Source organism: Pinus tabuliformis, chromosome 4_1 (genome assembly GCF_031772625.1).
Source record: "Pinus tabuliformis cultivar Carrire ecotype Pingquan chromosome 4_1, CPIR1, whole genome shotgun sequence".
In the NCBI taxonomy this organism is placed as follows: domain Eukaryota; kingdom Viridiplantae; phylum Streptophyta; class Pinopsida; order Pinales; family Pinaceae; genus Pinus; species Pinus tabuliformis.
Window position 1 is genome coordinate 495,251,360 of NC_142303.1, and position 13,341 is coordinate 495,264,700.

Consider the following 13,341-nt stretch of genomic DNA (forward strand, 5'->3'; position numbering starts at 1 on the left):
AAAATATTATAAAGATGTGAAATCCATTCTTTGTTGCATCTAAGAAAAAAATCTTAAGGAAAATAAGGCTATATGATTGAAAACCTCAATGAGAACATCAATAATACATTCACCAAGTGAAAAATATGTTTCCTTGTGCACAACACAAACCATTTGTGCCCCTTCTATAAAAAAGGTTAAAAACTATAGATATGGTTAAACTCCTTTTTATAAAGAGTGCTTTGGACCCACTTTATTTTCATTCTATTGTTTACATGAAAAGTCCTTGAGTGCATCGCTTTCATCCAAGTTAACATTATTATTCGAAGTTTCCATCACATTTTCATGATTGTAGGAGCTTAGACAATCAATATGAAAATAACCACTTGTTATAGTTGAGTTAAGTATTGTTGCATGATAAAATATGATTTTTCTCTTGTTTCCAATTCATCAATGGGATATTACATATTATTTTACCCATATCATTTTCCACCTAACCACTTAGCACAATGAAGTAATTAAAAACTTAGAAAAATGTTCAATATCTTTGTATTTTAACACTTGAACACCCATTTACTTAGATAATTAAAAGGATTACTATTCGAAGTACCATATTGGTCAGAGATTCAAAACACCTTAAACCTATTCAAGGAAAAGACAAAAACTCCTAATTTCACTTCACTTTGAATTGCACTTAAGCTCCTTAAGCCCTAATCTTATTCAAAAAAATAACCATTGACGAATGGATTAGATTGTGAGACTCTCTAAGATCTACTGAGTTAGGTATTCATACAAATGAATTGTACTCTTTCCATATGGATTAGATGATCCAATCCATGACCCATATTTAAGGAAATATTGATTTTCCTCTTTTATATAATTAAAACTACAAGTGCATCCTAAGAAAACCCAAAAATATTTTAGCGTGAAAATTCAAGTGAGTGAGGAATATTCACTTCTATTTCCTTTTCCATTTGACATTATTCCTTGCTACCATCACCATTAAACCAACATTTTAGGTGTTTGAGTCACGATCTCTATGAGGGAAACAATCAAAATGGATAGAAACAATAATGAAAATTCTCTTGAAATTCTTAAAGTTGAAGATAAGAAACCTTCCCATCTTTACTTAAACAATTTTATTTTATTTTATTTATTTATTTATTATTTTATTTTATATTTAACTTCACTAATGTTTCTTATTATTGAACATGAATGTGTTTTAGGACTCAAACATGACATCCAAAAGATGTATGGGGCATAAAATTTGAACCCTAATCAAGAGGAAGCAACAAAGGTTGAAGTAGACGTTAGAATTCTTAGACATATATACATGGACACTAGATTCTTTGTGTATGTGGGAAGAGTCTATGAGTGGGGTGATTTGTAACCAATATTTAAATGAAGAAACCTTTATATGGCTACCACTCCTCCCTAGTGACAACAACCTAGGTGTTGGCTTATATCAATCAATAAAATAGTTATATTTACTTAGTGTGGTAGATATTTTTACTATATTTTCCTATGTGAATGTAGTAATTGGTCTATGAGAGACATTACTAACAAGGCCATTGTGTCATTTAACTATTGGCCTTAGAATTATAATACAGATTTGCACTAAGTGAGGTGGACCTTGATGATCACTGGAAGTTGTAGTTCCCTTTAAACTATAGTGACCTATTGAAAAGTTGGTAGGTGATCCATAAAACCTTCAGAGATAGGAGAACATAAGGTTATCCCACTAGCCATTTGTGGACATCATTCAAAATTACAGTGTCTCTCATCAACAAAGTATACATTAAAGAGGATGCAACTTAGTCCAACACGTTGTGGGTCATTATGATGTACGATGTCACACAAGAAAGAACCATTTTCAACCAAGATATTATTTTTTAAGCTTCCATTGGCTATACCATCTCTAAGGCCAAAAAATGGAAATAGACATGCATCCTACATTCTCTATGTCTTTATATCTTCTAGGTATCACATATATGGTTAATAATTTCCTTGGAATGGGATGGGAGTAGAAGTTAAGAAAATATCTTATTATCATATATTTTGAAATCTTATCGAATGATTAATACAAGATCTACTACATGCAAGTTTAAGAGTATCTTGTAGCTCCACTATATAGGTTGATTTTTTGTAAGCTTGTAAAGTGCATGTCTAAGAAGGCCATGCAAGTGATCTGAAAAGTTGGTTATTGGACCAAGAATATATATACATTATAGTTTTCAAAGGCCTCAAAGATCCTCATATCCTCTAGAACTTAATTCTTGACAAATTTTCCCTGCAAGAAGTGGCATGTCAACCAATTTTACATGATTCCCAACATCTCTGACTCATTATTGGATAGGATTATAGATTCAATTTACTTTTAATATGGGAACCTAAGGATACAAATAAGTTAAAATATGGTGGTTCAGGTTGAGATATTGATCACCTTTAATTTTCAGAAGGAATGAATTAAGAGACATGATCCCGTAGACGTGGTTAGGCAACATTTCCATGCTTAGAAGTATAGATGGACTACCAAAATGAGGTATAGAAGAAGAAGAAATCTATATAAGGGAAACATTTTTAGATGAGGTAGCCTTCAAAGTGGGTAGTATATATACAAAAAAGAATGATGAATGGAAAGAACAAGTATAGGAGTGATATGAAAAAAAAAGGTTAATCTTCCCACCTTCTCCCTCTTTATGTTGGGTTGGGGAAAAGGACGGTCTTAGTTTGGGAAAAAGGCTTGATCAAGGAAATGGTACATTAGGTTGTGATAGGTTACCAAACACATATTGTTGGTCACATATGATACTTAACATGAGATTTTGGAGTGCTAATATAGCTACTTCTAACACTTGGTGTATAGCCTAATTAGCAACTTTGTTAACATTAGTGTTTATTGTTATAGACTAGACCCTTCCCTACCTTTACGCTCCCCTTAGCTATACTTTCCCCCACAACCATGCCAACGTAGATAACTTGAGAGAGTAAATTACCTAATTATATTAAGGAATATAATATAGAATAAGAATATAATAGAGGAAGAAGAAAAGTTGGCCTTTTTGCTTAGAAAGACCTCTTCATCTTTTGTATATGAATATATACAAAGAAAGGAAGACTCCATCAATGAAATATTTTGAATTCTATAAGACTGTAATGTTCCCAATTTTCATGAGTGCGAAATTCACTAAGGAGTTTTTCCAATTTTTGTTGATATTAAAGAAAAGGGAGAAAATATTATTTTGTGGGAGAAAAGTGGAAATTATTATTTTAATGAAGAATGGCGGAAAAGTAATATTTTATTAGTGGAAGGTGGGGACCACCAAGGGAGAGTACTAAAAATTATAAATAGAGCTTGGAGGCCTCCATTTGTATCTTTGACATCTGCAAACAAACACTCAATTGTAAACTTTGTTGTTTAGCAAGTCTACCAGCTATTTAGTCACGAGTCTCTCATGCTAGATATTGAACCTCTACATTGGGGGACCATCTATTCCCACCCTAGGGAGGCTATTCTACGTGACTTTTTAGGAGTTTTGGGAAAACAACAGACAACATTAACCATCATAGAGAGAGGAGTGCATAAGTCTGGGCTGCGAGGAATCACACAAAGGGAGTTTGAGACTAGAAGGGATCTCATTTCTTGTCAGGAGGTTAGGAAAATGAGGTAGAGGCCTTGGGCATGCATTTTTGTTGGAGCTTTTAGCTAGTTGAGCCAGCATACCAACAATTCATATTTTTGGGCAGAAGGACAATGCAGAGGCCATTCAACAAAATTTTGTGGTGTTTGGGAGGAGCTGATCGAGGCCAAGAGTTCATATGGGGAGTGAGGAGTTGGATAGAAGGGGTGAACCCAATATTTTGGAGTAGTTAGAAGAGGGATTTGTAGGTAGTTTCAAGCAGGTCAAATTTGGTAGCCATAGGTGGGGTGAGGCTCCAAGGGGGTCAAAAAACAAAATTCAAAACCAACAAAATTACCTTCAGGTTTTTTCTGGGTTTTGGCTAAGGAGTCTGTTGGGTGTGGAGCCTGATTATCTTCTATAGTACCGGCATATTGGACCTCAGTTCAAAATGGGGCGGCAACGCCGCCCGTAAAATAATCGCTGCCGTGGGGGGTCCAGGGGGGGGCGGCAGCGATTATTTTACGGGCGGGGAGTTTCGGGGGCAGCGCCCCCGAAGCTAAAAACAGCTGTAAAATTGCCTTGTAAAAGTATGGTAATTTCTAGTCAATCTGGGTCGTTCATTAGGCGGATGATCTGACGGTAGAACTTATGTTTAGTTTAGGGTTTTTTGCCCTAGAAGGCAACCCCTCTCTTTGTATGAGGGTATTGTATTTGAGGCTGTGAGATAGATGTGTATTCGGTGAGCGAGAAACATAGAGGTGAGACTGTGAGAGAAAACAGAGGATATTACAGCGGTTTTGCTGTAGGTTGTATCTCTTCATTTTGCTGGATAATAGAAAGGAAGGACTGGCTGTTCGGGGTGGACGTAGCCCAAACTGGGTGAACCACGTATATCTGTGTCTCTCTTGTTTTGTGCGTTTTCTGTGTTTATATTTCTGCAATATTTTATGTGTTCCATTGCTCCGTAATATATAATTTTCTAACAGAGTCTGGGGTTAAAACCATATAAATTTTTGGGTAGTTTTAGTGCACTTTCCAGCCACTTGAAATATAGCAGGGTAGTATTTTTCTGGGAAACGCAGTGTAGATTGGTGCAACAGTTGGGAAATCTTAGGCTCAACCATTTTCCTACATGGGTTTGGTCTTGCTTGTCCATTGAGACAAACCCAAGTGCACCATTCCACTATCTATTGTATTTGGCTTGCAAAAATATAATAAAATGGCTCAGAAGTTCTTCATCTGTAGTTTTTTTGTGGGTGCTTGATGAATATTTCGTTTTTGTATTTTTTGTGTAGAATATTTTTTATTATCCCTTGTATTTCCTATTTAGGATCATTATAGTGCTATCAAAGCATGATCTTGGCCAATTGTTGAGTAGCCAATAAGATCATGGGAGATTTGGGTATGTATGGACTATGATAGGTGAACTATAGACAAACCAATAGCTCAAGGGAGAGTGACTATCATTGAGAGAAAAATGACCGTCACCCACTTTGATGGTTCAACTAGGAGTTTTGTCAGAAAATGGGTACAATAATTGGACACATATTTCCGGCTAAACCCCATGTGGGAGGCAGACGCTATTAGACATGCCACTTTGCACTTGGATGGAGATGTTATGGAATGGTGGTACCGAGGGTTGATGCCTTTGGGTCATGTACGTATCACATACTACAAAGAGTTCACACAGAGACTCATGGAGAGATTTAACCAAAAGGACACCAATCCCATCAAAGGGACTGGATAGGATGAGGAAAGCTAGAGGATGAGACTAGGAGGCATTTCTATTGGTAGAGACTGGGCTTTAGATGTCAGAAGCTCGAGGAGGAGGTTGAGCAGGAGGACACGCAGGATTGTGATGGGCACATCGATATACCCGGTGTGGCGCAGGAGTCACCATTGTTGGAGGTCTCTTTGGTAGCTCCAGCTATCACCTCAGTCGAGGGAGTAGAGCATACAATTAGAGGGAGATATATTGATGTGATGCCAATGGTTGATGAGATGCCCAGTGCTATGACACATTTTCTAGATGATGGATGCCAACAGTAGCTTAATGAGGTGCCTATAGGCATACTTGTTATTAAGGAGGTACCAAAATAGACGAAGGGGTCCATAGTGGTGACTGAGTTTACAGAGGATAGCCGCCCTCCACAGTTTCATCGGTTCCAGGCTAGTCTTCTAGCACTGAGAAAGAAGGCAACGATAGTGTGAGAGGCCACTCTATAGTAAAAAGAGGAGTTGCAGGGCATGAGAACAGTTTGTGCTGAGTCAACGGCCAAACTGACTTGCATTGGGGAATGATTGGGTTCCCTAATGGTTCAGTTGGAGTGTACATTGTAGTGATGGGGCAACCCTACATAGACATTACAGGCTGGTAGCACTTGCATGTTACCACTACACAATGGAGACAGAGAGGCAAAGTCACCTCAACATGTTTTATGTGTTGACCAGGATGGTGAGATGAGGTGACATGAGTTACGCAGGATGCTTCCTTGGCAGGCTTGAGGGTTAGTTCCATGTACGGGAGTTTATGTTCTTGATCCTTCCCTTGGGGTTGGATGGCGAGAGATATTGAGTTGGTATCTGGTGGAGATGGCTAGGAGCTTAGATGCATCCATGGCCACAACTCATCGAAGGCTCTAGATTATCATAGGGGCTTGAGGGCCAAACTATTGTTTGGATCCAAGTGGGATTATCCATCACATCATGGAGTTGGCAGGTCAAGGTAGCAACTACGTGATGGACTTGGTGGTTGGGTGCACACACCTTTTCATATCCCCTTCAGAGTTCCTGACAACACTAGTGACAGGATGGATTGGTAGAGGAACAGGTAGACTTCATGAGTTGTCATGGCATATTGATTGTGCATGGAGTCATAGGAAAATTAGCCTACTATGGCAGGAGATGGTAGGAGGACGTGGCATTGGAAGACCACCGGGCATGGCATTACATGGAGATGGTGCTCTCTCATTGGTATATTGGACACTGTAGCTACTGAGGATATACACAATATTGTCATTCCCATTGGCATGTGAGGAGTCAGAACACTCAGGTCTTTCAAGGAAGATGGGGAGATGTAGCCCACATCATGGAGGGATTACCAGCTGAGTAGTGGATGTGTTGGGACATGTAGGATGGCATATGATATAGGTTGGTATCACAATAGGAATTCATAACCAGGGATGCACAGGGATATGCTGCAGAGTCCAGTCTTATGTAGAGGGATCCGACTTGATGCATACAAACCTAATTTTAGAACATAACATCCAATGTTGTATAGAGGTATGCAGTGATGGGAAGTAGCTTGCAGAGGAGCCTGGAGATGTGTGGTTGCTTGATGTAGCTTGTTGGTTTGCATTGAGAGACTCACATCGCATCGAGTACATGTGAGGAGAGCTAGATACAGTGGCACAGGCAGGATACAAGACGATACATGATGATACAACAGTAGCACAGGGTATCCAGTGGTGTATAACCATATGCTGCAAGATACAGTTCCATGTTGTGGACTATAGGGATACTTGGTGGGATGTAGGGGCATATGGTGTTGCACAACTAGGTCTTGGAGGGTTACCTCCAAGGAGACTTATGGACGGAGACACTGGGCATACTTTGGGTGTACTTCACCCAAGATCGAGAAGAACACAGATGAGCAATACTCGATGGTATCCATGGGGAATCACATGCATGTACCTCTTCTACATCAATTATAGGCACAAATGATTTGGCTATTGTCCTTTGATACTCTGGGTGCGAGTAGCTAGGGACATGGAGCTCACCCGAGATATTGGGATGACACTCGAAGCATTAGGGGAGAGACTTATTAGTGGTGGAATTGGGTTGGTGCACGAATTGACAGCCACAAGTTGGGGGATGATGTGATCATCTGCAGGGGTGGAATATCGTTTGTTAGTGAGCCTAGACTTGGGGAGCAGGTCACCAGAGAGACATGTGCTACTCTTTCCACAGGGCATGTCAGGACCATGCATGAGTAGAGGATACTGTGTATGATTGAGGCAACTTTCCAGTATGTTTCCAACCTCCAGACATTATATTGGCACAAATCGAGAGGCCGGATGTAAGACTTAATGGTGATGGTTGGTAGGAGCGGGATTGGTCTACATACACTGAGTCGATTGTGAGCATCAAATACCCATCTATTGGTTGCATTCATGGGGTAGTTATTTGGAACATGTGGCTTTCAACAGTGACTGATACTACGCAGTGGCAAGCACAGGGAAGTTTAGCATGCATCAGATTAGTTCATGATATATGGGGCCTATATGTTGGTTTCATGTAGGGATTAGGGACAAGGAACAAATAGATTCCAACAGTTGTTATAGCTATGCCGCAATAGGTCTCGCTATGGGATCCATTGATTGTGTTGATTGGTAGGACACTCCATTCTATTATGAGTAGGTTCATGGGAGAGATTGATCCAATTCACCTTGGGTGTGACACATGAGAGATTGTTGAAATCTCTATTGTATGGCGAGGTAGATTTGTTCAGTTGTTTCTTAGTATTGAGATTGACAGTGGATGGGTAGACATTGACATCATGGAGATGCTTGGGTAGGATAAGCTTGGCCTTCACAGATGTCCCACCATCAAGTTTTGGGAGGGGAGGACATAGTCTATGCATGATGGGAGGTTTTTCATAGTCAGAGTGGCACACGTTAGCATGGTGGCACCCTTCTGAGACTAGTATGGGGTCCGTGTACAACAGGATTTGGCGGTTCATCTACCCTCAGGGGTGAGCTTCCTTTTATAGGGGGAAATCATTTTGATATTCCATTGGCATCTGATGATTCATTGTTGACATGGGGATCATCACTAGTGTGGAAGGATGTTCAACAATGAGGATTGGTTCAGTGGCACAATTGGGACCCTGGCATTAGCTAGGCCAACTTTTGGAGCAGTAGGATATTACTTGAGGACAAGCATGTTTTAGCAGGGAGGACTATAATGTTCCCAATTTTTGTGAGTGCAAAATTCACTAAGGAGTTTTGCCAATTTTTGGCAATATTAAATAAAAAGGAGAAAATATTATTGTGTGGGAGAAAAGTGGAGATTATTATTTTAATGAAGGATGGTGGAAAAGTAATTTTTTTATTAGTGAAAGGTGGGGACCACCAAGGGAGAGGAATAGAAATTATAAATAGAGCTTGGAGGCCTCCATTTTCTATCTTTGACATTTGCAAACAAACACTCATCTATACACTTTCTTGTTTAGCATGTCTACCGTTGTTTAGCCACGAGTCTCTCAAAGTAGGAGATTCAACATCTACTTCTGGGTAAAATCCATTCCCACCCTAGGGAGTCTATTATACTGGATTTTTCAGGAGTTCTATGGAAAAAACACACATTAGTAACCAGCGCAGAAGGGGAGTGGGTATTCTTGTGTTGCAAGGAATTGTGCAGAGGAAGTTTGAGACCATCAGGGATCTCATTGCCTGCTAGGAGGTCAGGGATCTAAGGTAGCGGCATTGGATAGGCATTTTTGTTGGAGCTTTTAACTAGCTGATCCATCATACTAGAAATTCACATTTCTGGATAGAGGGATAGCATAGAGGCCACTCAATAGAATTGCGTGGTGTTTGGGAGAAGTTGATCTAGGCCAAGGGTTCATCTGGTAAGTTAGGAGTTTGATAGTAGGGAACCCAACATTTTGTAGGAGTTTGCAAAGGGATTTGTAGGAAGCTTCTAGCAGGTCAAATTTGGTAGCCATAGTTAGGTTCAGGCTCCAAGGGGGTCGAAAAATAGAAGTCAAAACCAACCAAATTCCCTTCTGTGTTTCTAGGTTTTGGCCAAGGAGTCCGGGAATAAAATAATATAAATTTCTCAGTGGTTTGAGTGCACTTTCCATCCATTTAATATATAGTAGGTTAGTTGTTTTCTCGGAAATGCAGTGCGGATTGGTGCAGTAGCTGGGAAGCCTTCATATCAACCATTTTCCTACCTAGGTTTGGTTTTGCTTGTCAATTGAGACAAGCCTAGGTGCACCATTCCACTATCTATTGTATTTGGCTTCCATAAATATAATAAAATGGCTTATAAGTTCCTTATTTGTAGTTTTTTTGTGGGTGCTTGATGAATATTTTTTTTTCTGTATTTTGATGCATAGAATATTTGATGTTATCACTTTTATTTCCTATTTAGTATCATTACAAAGACATGCTATTAATTATCCAAGGAATAGCTAATGAAGGGATGGCACAATTTTGTGCCTCGTGTCATGTAGAATACAATCTCACATGAAAATAGATATTTGAACTAAAATGGATAGATTATTTCTATAGAACCACTACCACAAAGAACATAGAGGGAAAATTTAGATCGTTACCCCTAGGAGAGATTTTCTTGACTATGTTGGGGGCCCATACTAGAACAAAAACGGCCTATCCCTTACCCAATAGCCTCCCTCTTTGTTTAAGTTCATGAAAGGTCTAACCTAAAGTGTAGATAAGGTTGTATATGACCTCATTAATTGGTAGGCATAGGGTGAGGTAATGAAACCAAGATGAAGGTGGTCACTCTAAAGGAAGGTGAAAGACCATAATTCCATATTTTCCTATATAAGAGAGATATAATTATTACTACTGTGTTGCTAGATCTACCTATAGAAGGAAGATATGTTTGATACTACCATATTTCTATATCTACCTATCTAAATCGTAGTCACTCTTGTATTATATGATAGAAGATAACATGCCACTTACTAGGTAGTTAACACTAGAATCTATAGTCAAGTAAATTATTTCACGTATCCCAAAGGTGAGGAAGAGTATTCGAGCGATGGCCAGAGGCCGTCTTTTGATGTGTTATTCTTTATTTATATGTTATACCTTAAAGGTTCCACCTTCCTAGATGTTATTGAGCAGTTAGGGAGCACTTGGTAGTTTGAGTACTTAAGGTGTGGATAATAAGGTAATATGGGGAAGGCCAATTTATTGATGAGTTATGAATGCTCACAAATAAGTTATAAACCCTTCCCTCTCTATTCCACATCGAAAAATTCCGCCAGATGTATATCATTTTTTTCATTTTCTATTGTAACTGATTTACATAGTGTAATAAACAATATCCATCTTGAGGCAACCAAAGAGAATTATAAAATTGAAGATAAAGATGATGTAATAAGTGAAGAATAAGAGGAGAGGCTTAAAAAAGAATCCAAAGGTCATAGGCTTCAACAAGAAGAAGAAATAAATAATGAAGAAGAAGAGAGGAAGAAAAGTGAGGAAGATAATTAGAAGACACAGGGGAAGGCATGATATTTAGAACCTATAGAAACTAGTCCTTTGAAGGCTTAATATAGGACGTATGTAACTAACAATATAAGAGTGTTGAAATTCGATTGAAATGTTGAATTTCTAATCATGGTAATTACTTATGACAGATATATGTGTTTTCCTTTCACTTCATTTAAGTAGGTCATCAAGAAATTATACATTCAATCATGAAACTACAAAGAAGGTAGAGATCACAATGCATGAAAAGACAAGACACCAAAAAGTAGGCGGGTGGTTAGCGAAAAACCCACAAGGGGAAAACCCAAGAATTCTTTCCTTATAGAATATTTCTCAACAAGAGAAATCCAATTCATAAATAAAATGACCATTAGTAAATAGATGATCAATCTCTAAATGCTAATACAATCCACCAATTCTTCCAAAATAAGGTGCGTCAAACTGCCCATGATGAAGTCTACAAGAAGGTATGCTTCAGTCTTCCATACGAGCCAAAATTCATCTTCTTCTTAAGATCATGTCATAGACTATAATCCAAAATGGGAGCAAGGTCCATAGAGATTATTTGCATCATTCCAAGATATGTCATTCCATAGAGATACTTCACATTGTTCCTCAGATATATGTTCTTATGGTGAGTTACTTTGGAGAGAGATTAATGAGATATATATATATATATACATACATACATATATATATATATATATATATATATATATATAGTATTCATTAAAAATGAAAGGGCCTCTATAAAAGAAGGCCAATATGACATCTTAGAGGGTCGAATTAGGCATTTAGAGAGAAAATAATTTTCTTTCAAATTCAATTTTTCTTCCTTCGAAATTTCCAAATGGGACATAAAAAAAAAAGTTTCTTTTGACTCAAATGAATTCTTTTTACTCTTTACAAAATGATAGAATATGCATTATGAAGACTAAAACTAGTTATAATTTCAACAATGCCTCTTAACTAGGAAGGTATTCCTAATGAGTCAACAATATATTCTTAGTTGAACACTTATATAAGAAAGGATCCATATTGATAAGCATTATTATAAACAGCATGACCAACATTGTCAAATTACCAGGACCTTGACAAGTAAGCTCTATCTCACCACTAAATTAGAGCACAATGTTGGGAGGAATTCAACAGGACACCACACAACCACCTCTCCAAGGGACATAATATACCTAGGTTCCTCAGAGTATTTCCTCCACAATACCATTTCCTAATTCGTTGTCATGGTACTTGACTTAGGAGTGCCAGTCCTAATCAGTCACAACACTTGACGCAACGAAATCTCAGTCCACCATACCGTTCTTAAATTGGGTCAATGTACTTGAATTAGAGTGTTAATCCTAATTGGCCATATTACATGAAAAATAATATCATTCCATGATGCTTATCCAATCTACCATTTGTTGGGTGTGGAGCCTGCTTATCTTCTATATTCAAAGGTATTGCCACATAGGACCCCAGTTCGAAATGGGGGCGGCAACGCCGCCCATAAAATATTCGCTGCAGGGGGGGTCCAAGGGGGGCGGGGGGTTTCGGGGGCAGCGCCCCTGAAGCTAAAAACAGCTGTAAAATTGCCTTGTAAAAGTATAGTAATTTCTAGTCAATCTGGGCCATTCATTAGGCGGATGATCTGACAATAGAACTTATGTTTAGTTTAGGGTTTTTTGCCCTAGAAGGCAACCCCTCTCTTTGTATGAGGGTATTGTATTTTGAGGCTGTGAGATAGATGTGTATTCTGTGAGCGAGAAACAGAGAGGTGAGACTGTGAGAGAAAACAGAGGATATTACAGCGGATTGGCTGTAGGTTGTGTCTCTTCATTTTGCTAGATAATAAAAAGGAAGGACTGGCTGTTCGGAGTGGACGTAGCCCAAACTGGGTGAACCACGTATATCTGTGTCTCTCTTGTTTTGTGCATTTTCTGTGTTTATATTTCTGCAATATTTTATGTGTTCCATTGCTCCGTAATATATAATTTTCTAACACCATTCTCCCTATCTAGGTCCATGTACTTGACTCAGGGTGTTAATCCTAGTCAGTCATAGTACATGACACATAGAGAAAATAGGTGACCATCCTTTCTCCCTCTCAATTTGGGAAGAGCTATCCACAAGCCCAAAGATTGTTTCATAAACTAATGTTCATTCATGGAGATCTAATGTAGCTTTTTGGCACCCACTGCATATCTGGAATAGTTCTACTTCATCATAATGTGCTTCAACCTTCCATCAATAACCATGTTTTATGTCAATCTTCATACAAATTATTATAAAGTATCATGGTAGAAACCAACATTCCATCAAACGGTCCATCAAACATTTTAAGAGGCTAAACTGTTTCATAGCTAACTACATAATCTACCATTTATTCTACCTCTGTGGTGCTTAATGCAACAAAATCTTGCTTCTTTCTCTTCCAAGAAACCATAGTAGATCCTAAGAAGAAACAACCATCAGTAGTACTTTTCTTATAA